The sequence below is a fragment of the Carassius auratus genome, chromosome 4 (genome assembly GCF_003368295.1).
Source record: "Carassius auratus strain Wakin chromosome 4, ASM336829v1, whole genome shotgun sequence".
NCBI classification, from domain to species: Eukaryota; Metazoa; Chordata; class Actinopteri; order Cypriniformes; family Cyprinidae; genus Carassius; species Carassius auratus.
Genome location: NC_039246.1, coordinates 25,979,263 through 25,987,628, shown reverse-complemented (window position 1 = coordinate 25,987,628; position 8,366 = coordinate 25,979,263).

Below are 8,366 nucleotides of genomic sequence, written 5' to 3'. Positions count from 1 at the left end.
GACCAGAGCCAGCCCGTTGCTCCTTTCTAGCCAAGGCTGTTTTCTTTTCTTGTAGTAATGTAACGTTAACATGTTACTTTGGAATCTTGTGGATCAATGATTAATCCTAGTTTATTTGGATCTACAGGAATGTCTTCCAGCCAAATCAAACATAACTGCTGATTCCAAGTACAAGCTTGCATTTTATGGTGACTTCCTAAGCCTGTTTGTCACGTTATGTAACAAGGATGGGGGTTTGCTAAATATTTTCACTTTAACCCACAGTTTATCTTGAAAATCATCTCTGCTTTTTACCTTAGCAGTTAAAGTGTGCTTCTGAGTAGTCACTGTAACACTATAAGAACCTTTTATTCCCCACGAAACCACAACATACTTTTATGACCACTTTTATACAGATTCACTTTATGGGAGGCAGTGATTAACAATTTAAATAAAATAGTAACAAATTAATAAATTTTCATCTCACAGTTCTGAGCTCATATCTCACAATTCAGACCTTTCCCCTGCAATTCTGAGAAACTGAAAAAAGAAAGAAAAAAAATTGTGGGATAAAAAAAAATCACAAATATCCTTTTTGTTTTTTTAATTCATGGCAGAAACAAACAAAAGAAAGTGAGATATAAACTCAGAATTAAGAGGAAAAAGAAAGAACTGTAAAAAAACAGAATTAAGGAAGTCAGAATTTTGAGCTTGTCTCAATTCTGAGTTTGTATTTAGCAGTTCTTGAGAAAAATAACAAGTTGCAATTACAGTTTAAAATGTTTTCTTATTCCTTCCACTTTACTGAGATTGATCTTAATACAATATCTAAATAAAATAAGGTCTGTGGGAAGTTTTACTTGAATTTAAAATTAAAGTGTTATCAAGCTTTGAAGTACTTTGTTTCATACATCTTAACCTAAGTACTATCAAAACACTTCTAGAAATTGAAGTGCTGGTATAATGCTAGCCACAGCAAGGTTGTAGGTTCCAACCTAGTCTCAGGAGAAGCTATAGGAAATTAAGAAAAAAAAAACAAAAAAAAAAAAAAACATATATATATATATATATATATATATATATATATATATATATATATATATATATATATATATATATATATGTATATACAAAATAAAAGTCATATGACTGAAGTCAGGATTTTGACAATACAAATTATTACCAGTTTTATATGAGAGTGGTTTTTGAAGTTGCTTGGGATAAAAAAGACTGCCAGTTGAACAAATGTACATAATGTGTTCTTCAACTGCTATATAAATATGCCTCTTTTTTTTGCCTCAGATGTTTCCAGTGTTATGCTGAATGCCGCATGGTGCATTGCTACTTAACTAATGCTATGTGTTCAAGATATCTGCTTCGTTAGGCCTTATTCTGTTGACTGCACACATAAGGCATCATGCCATGTAATTGTAGGCATTAAAAAGATCCAGTCATTCTCTGCTCCTGTCATCTTCCTCTACCGAGTATCTTCGAGGCGAGAAGTTAGTCTTGTCTCAAGCTGAGTGAAGAGCAAGACGTCTTCTCCCTCCTTACAATTACACCACTGTCACACTAAACAGCTGCACGTCATGTTGCCATTGTGCTCGTGTTTTTGTAAGGCATTGCAGGTGCGAGCAACATCCTTATCGCTCCAGAAACATATTCTGGTCTTTACATATGCATGAGCTGCACGAGAAATGCGGCGCGGAGAACTAGTTGATAAAGAATGTGGACTGATGAGATATTCTCCTACTGACACGCTGCCGTTTGCTGGCTTCTCCTAGTAATATGTTTTACCTTGTGTTTACCATGCCAGGGAGAAATGAGGGGATGTGCAACTTTGCCAGAGGAGCACATGAGAGATGTCAATCAACGTGGGACAAGGGATTTAAAGATGTCGTGCCGCAGCAGATTTAACAGTGCGGTCTGTGTCAGGTGTCAACAACCTCACCATCAGAATAGTAATGCTGCAAGACACATATCATTTGTGTTTGATTTGCACCTCTCCTGAAGAATGCTAACTGCTTTTCCTTTAGACTTAGAAGTAGTTTCACATTTAATAAAAAAAAGACTTTGAAAACTCCATGGCTGCCTAGTGTAAAAAAAGACTTCTTGGCTCTTCAAAACGTGAATTTATGAATTTCAATATGAAGTATTTCTATCCAGTTGAACTGGGTAATCTTTAAGTGGTGTACATATTATGAATTCAGAATAAATACAAAGTATTTAATTAAAAACAACAATGTATGAATGTTCAAAAGTTTTGCAATAGAGTTTGGTAGATGGCAAAGTAGCTTTCATTTGCTTTGGCATTAATTGTACACATTTTTTACATTGCAACCAGTTTGTACATTTGTAAGTATTCATTATTTTTGCTAATTTGCATGTTGCTCGTCTAATCACAGTCAGACTTAGTGTCTAACCATTTTGACTCTAGTCAGAACATTTTATAACTTTTTCCACTTAAAAAAAAAATAATAATAATCACAGCTTCATGTTATTTAATGTCTTTACAAATGACATCCTAAGTTAAATTTACTCATTAAAGCACATGACAATCTAATAATACATGTTATTGTGAGATCATTGATGTGAGGGTTGTATGAGGCAAAGCAAAACAGGGTAACTAGGTCTTTAGCTGTACAATCTTTTGTTGATTTGTATAATTCACTGTTTTTGAGCGAGACAGGGAAGGAGAGTGCTTGTACGAGAGAGAACCGAACACAAATAATGCAGTATGATTTCCCAAAAGGACCTGTTAATGGCCAACACATGAATTGATCTCTCACCAGTCTCACCAGTAATTGGGATGCCGACTGTGGTGTCACTTTATTGATTTTTCACTGGTAGCCAACTTGCACCCGGGTTGTAGGACAACGATGACTAAATAACAGCCAGACCAATGATCTTAATGCTAGGAGCCAAGCACAGCTATTGATTTCATTACTGAATGCCTCCTAGGCTCCAAGCACATACATTTTTGTATCGACCCAAGGCGGCGTCTACATTTCTTCCAGCACTGTCACATGCACTGTGCCTGGACATTCAAAAGCAGAACGCTGAGTTCGTACAAATACTTGTTGCGGTGCATGTCTACGCCATAAATTTCACATAATGCAATCATCATGTGAAGGTGACCTGCTTTGACAGGGCGGACAGATTTATGTCGCCAAATATGTCAACCTCTGTTTATTACATGGATCTCAGGAATACTTGATTCTGATTTGTGAACTGTGGCATCATGCAAATGTTTTTGCATAAAGAATGCTAAACTGTATGTTTGACCATTGTCCATGTCAACGGTGCTACCAAAGTTAATTTCAAGGAAAGTCAGGTCACTCTGCGGCCATATTTGCAATTCTTTCAGTCAGCTATTTCAGGAATGCAAGACCAACTCCTAGTTACTCGAATGGTGAAATACTGAAATCTTGTTTCTTATGCTAAAATAGTACTTAAAGCAAGCATTTCAGGTACTGCCAGTGAAATTGTGAGCTTAAGTCTCATGAAACTAAAGCCATTCATACTCATCACTGACAGATTTGTTTGTAACCGCAAACATCTAGCAGTGATACCCAAGGTTACCAAATGGTAATATTGCAGTAACAACATGACCGCTTCAGTTTAAGAATCTTGTGCACTCCTGAAAGTTGTCGTACAGCTCGCGTCGTTAATTCTTTCAGTCTTTAATAATCTATCCATCAACAATGACCCTTTACTAGCAGAGCCATTAGGAAAAGAGGCCACTTGCTCTGCACTTAATTACGGCAAACACTGGTGCTCATTATCATAAAGAGCTTGTTTCCCCATCAGCTTCACCTAAACTATGAGTTTAATGACAAAATTAGTCAACCTGCACAATTGCTAATGATCAATTATGAAAATCAAAAACACAAATGCCAGTTAAGTGGAGACTCGAAAGTCACTTTCAGAAAACATCACCATCACAAATCTACATATTTCATAAAGCCCTGTATTGAAATATGTCTGGAAAGCATGGTGCTTGCAACAGGTTGTGGGTTCGAATCCCAGGAAACACATACTGATAAAATGTATCTGTAAATCACACAGCCAAAAGCATACTGTATATTAATGGAATTTACAAAGAAACAATTCTATCTTTCGAAAGATGGTTTAAATTCAACTAAGCAGTGCATGTTAATATTCAAATTTTCATGACTGCAATTACAGGCAAAGTTTTGCAAAACTAAATATCTCAAAGTAAGTATTTCAGTCAATGAACTCTCTGTTAATCATCTCATATTTCCGACAGTAGCTTGACACCTTTCCGTGGCACGGGCCTACGAGTGAGTTACGTCAGAGTAGTCATGGGCGGAAGGTCTCATATCGGATATGACTCCGGGGTGCAAATTAAGATAATTACGTACTGTGAATTCCTCGATAAGTGGTCCTCCAAACGCAGACGATACCGTGTTCACGCTTACTTAATGCACATCTGAACAAAAGCGAGTGCTCCTGCTAGGCGTAACGCTTGGGCCTCAGCGCTCTGCAGGAGGGCTCGTCTCATTAGGATGCTTATTTTAACGAAGCGTCTCCACGCTGCAGATCACTGCGTGGCCCCATGGATCTGCTCTCCTCCTCACAAAGGGAAATAAATCTCTTTTCGGCAGGATAATTACCAAGATAATTTTATCCGTAATGATGCTTGTCAGTCAGGAGAGCTGATGAAATTAGAGATGTTCTTGTGTAAGGAAAAAAAAAAGAGAGAAAATCCCAGCAGATTTATCTGTCAAGAATGAAAAGAGATGAATAAAGAAACTAGTGGAATAACTTTCTTGTCTTCAACCTTACCCATAACGGTGTTCGGATGAATCCTATACAAACATCAGGGTGTTCTTAAAAGAATGGTTTACCTAAATGTGAAAATTCTGTCTTCAATTCATAAAATTATATAGAAATATAACTTCTTCCTGCAACTCAAATGGTACAGCATGGAGCAAGGTCATGGGTTTGAATCCCAAGGTAGGCTAATCTGACATTAAACGAAAATAAAATGTGTGTAAAATAAATGTAATGATGCTTTAGATAAAAGCATCTGCTAAATGTATGGATGTAAATGTTTATGTCCTCACTCTTATGTTGTTCAAAACATATCTTACTTTTTTTTCTGAGAAAGTAAAATTTTTGCAGCTCTTGCCACATAGTTGATAGGGACCTTATCTGTAAAGCTCTAAAACGCACCAAACATTTAAAATGCTGCACAAACGACTCAACATGACTAATACTTCATGACTTTTGAAGTCATACAATGGCTTTGTGTTTTTTTTCTCCCGTTTTTTTAATTCTAGACAGGAAAAATCGGCTAGATTCAATGTTGAGATTATCTGTGAAAAATGTCGAACTTTTCTTCACATAATGTTATTGTACAGTTTCTGAAGAGCTTTTCTGATTGAACTCAACAAACCATTTTTAAAAAATCCTTTAAAAAAATCACTTATTAACTAGAAGTGCTTGTGTTGTGTTACATGCTTGGTTTATTTCTTCTACTTTTATCCTTCAAGTAGGTTTGGAAAAAATCATCTGCTAAATTAATAAGCATAAATATAAGACTTGAAATATAGCACAAACAGACTGCTGTTATGCTAGGTTTTGTTGGAGCTTGACTATGGAAGTCATTTTTTTGCCAGTGTGCAAAAAGGCAATTGTGACTTTATATTTACTTTCTATACTTTATTTTTTTTTTCACACTGTGATTTGTGAAAAATACATTATCTCAAAATTACCCTTTTTATTACTTACGAATGCAAGTACTTTTATACTTAGCAGATAAAATGTGAAAGAGCAAAAAGTTTGTCAAACATCAAAACAGGAATGAAATAAGGAATGATAACAGAATTTCATTTTTCAGTGCATTAACCATTTATTCTTTCAAAAGTCAGCTGAAGTGTTGAATAATTTTAAGTAACAGAATGAATGTCCGCTGTTGACTTTACATTAATGTTGGTGTTAGAGATAAAGCAGTCTCTTGGCTGGTACATAATAAACGCCTGCTTTCCATCAGTGGACATCATATATATCTTGACACTTCATTTGCTGTTTACACACACACACACACACACACTCACACACACCTGGCAGTAAACATGTAGACATGCTCAACTTTATAGTTAAATGCTAGGAAAAGCTAGCACAGCCTTTTAAACACAAAAAAGCACTTGATCGCAACATAGAAAGCAAGAGAGCCAATGCTTACTCTAGTGGCACTGCACCAGCACAGCTTTGATCTTAGATGTGAATTCTCTTAACTTGTCTGGGCTTTCAAAAAAGGGCTACTTAAATTATTTCAGAGATGCCGCTTCTCTCCGACACGGCAAAGGTAGAGCCCTCCTGTGGATTTGGAAAGATAAAAGGTGCTCAAACAGACATCACGACAGGTTTGTTATATTACTTAGCATAAGCACTGCCAAGCATCCCTTAAAGGAATAGACATCTTGTGTTTTTCCCTTTAAACAACAAAAAATTAACAGTGAGGAATTGGGACCCTGCTCTTGTGTTGTATCACTCAACAAAGGCGCGTGAACAATCGCTTATTATGTCAAACTTTGACAATGACAGAATTGGAACAGGGCTTCTTCAGCGCTCCGTCCCCCACTGGGAGCCCCCTACACACACAACTCCAGAAAGAAAGTTTACTTTCCTTGTCATATGAAATTACATTTGCATTTGCCGAGCATTGCAGTCCATTAGAATTGAAACCATGAGGTCTGTTGTGAACCACATGAAAGATCTTTAAGGTTGGTCATAATGTTGACTAGCTTAAACTGCTATGTGTTTAATTGTTCAGAGATTTGTGTAAATATCATGTATAGTCTCTTATATAAGCACTCAAGTTCAACTGCCCATAGGCTTAGTAACTATGCTCATATTCAATAAAATGACGAATATAATCTCGTTAATTGAACGTTGTATAAAAGCAATAAATTAAGACTAAGTTAAATTTTAGACACAATATTTACTGTATTTTTGCTTCACAAATGAACAAAGTTAACCATGAAAGCAAAGCAGATTCATTGCAACAGCACAGTATTTCATGTTCAGGAATGAATCAGTGTTTTCTTACATATTGGTTGACTGAATTAGTCAATGACTCCCTTATAAATAGTGTTATTTGTTTTATTTTGGAATGAAACTTTTCTTTTTTTTTTTTTTTCTAATGAATTGGTTGAGTGAATAAGTCAATGACTCACTCATAAATAGATGTTTCATTTTAGAATAAATCTGAGTTTTCTAATGAATTGGTTGAGTGAAAAAGTCAATGTCTCACTCATAAATACAGTTATTTGTTTCATTTTGGATGCAGTCAGTAATTTCTAATGAAATGGTTGAGTGAATAAGTCAATGAATCACTCATAAATCAATCACTCACCTGTTGTCACCTACTGGCATAACAAAGGAATACCTTTCTCAGGTTGGCAGACCACTTCACCAATAAATGGTATTTTTTTATATTTTTAATTAGCAAATCAACTCAAAGGCATCACTGATGGACTGCCACTTTTATCAAATAAAGTGAACAAATCTCTAGAAACTGCAAAAGCTGGCACCACTCTAAATATTCTGTAATATTCTTTTCTTGTTGTTCGCACTAAACTTCACCTCTATGGCAGCAATAAAACTTCAAATGACTTCAAACGAGGAAGCACAGACAGGATGAAGTCTGCTTTGGTAAAACGCAAAAACCTCAAACACAGTCATTAGAAGGAAAAGGTTCACAAATTAAAGCCGTGAAAGGTACTAAAGATCGATTGAGGGGGATTTCAGCTGGCATCACAGCGTGAGAACGGCAGCCGGATGTTTGCCGCGTTGTGAGGATGGGTCTGGATCATACGCTAACCTCCATTCGGTGTGCTAGCTGGCGGCCCCAGTCATTGACAGGAAGGAGCGGGCCGCCAGGGCATTGATTGATTAATCAAAGCTAATGTTCTTTTGATCAGCGGGGGCTGCCCTATTAACCAGCCAAGGAAAGAGGGGAAGAAATGCTCCATCTTTTATTTACCCGCTCGCGAGGTCCCCCGATGGCTTCCATCGCTAACTTCAAAGGAGACCGTGACAATTCTGTCACAGTTTTGACTGATAGAAAAAAAAAAGTTTTAAATATATTTTCCCTCGACAGTAGATTTTGTTTAATCGTTTCCAGCCTCGCTCGGTTTTAATATGTGTCGAGGAAGAGAATACAAGTCTCATGTTTTCTTCATGACTGTTTCCTTTCTCGTCTAGCTGTCTAGTGGGTTGTCCTCTTTTTCGCACTGTGCTATTTTATGCCATGCACTGCCTGTCACAAGGACACCCAGGGAAACTTCATGTAACTTTTTGTTGTTTGCTATAATTTATCCCCTTGTTCCAGGTTGGAGTGCACAGACTTTCAATGT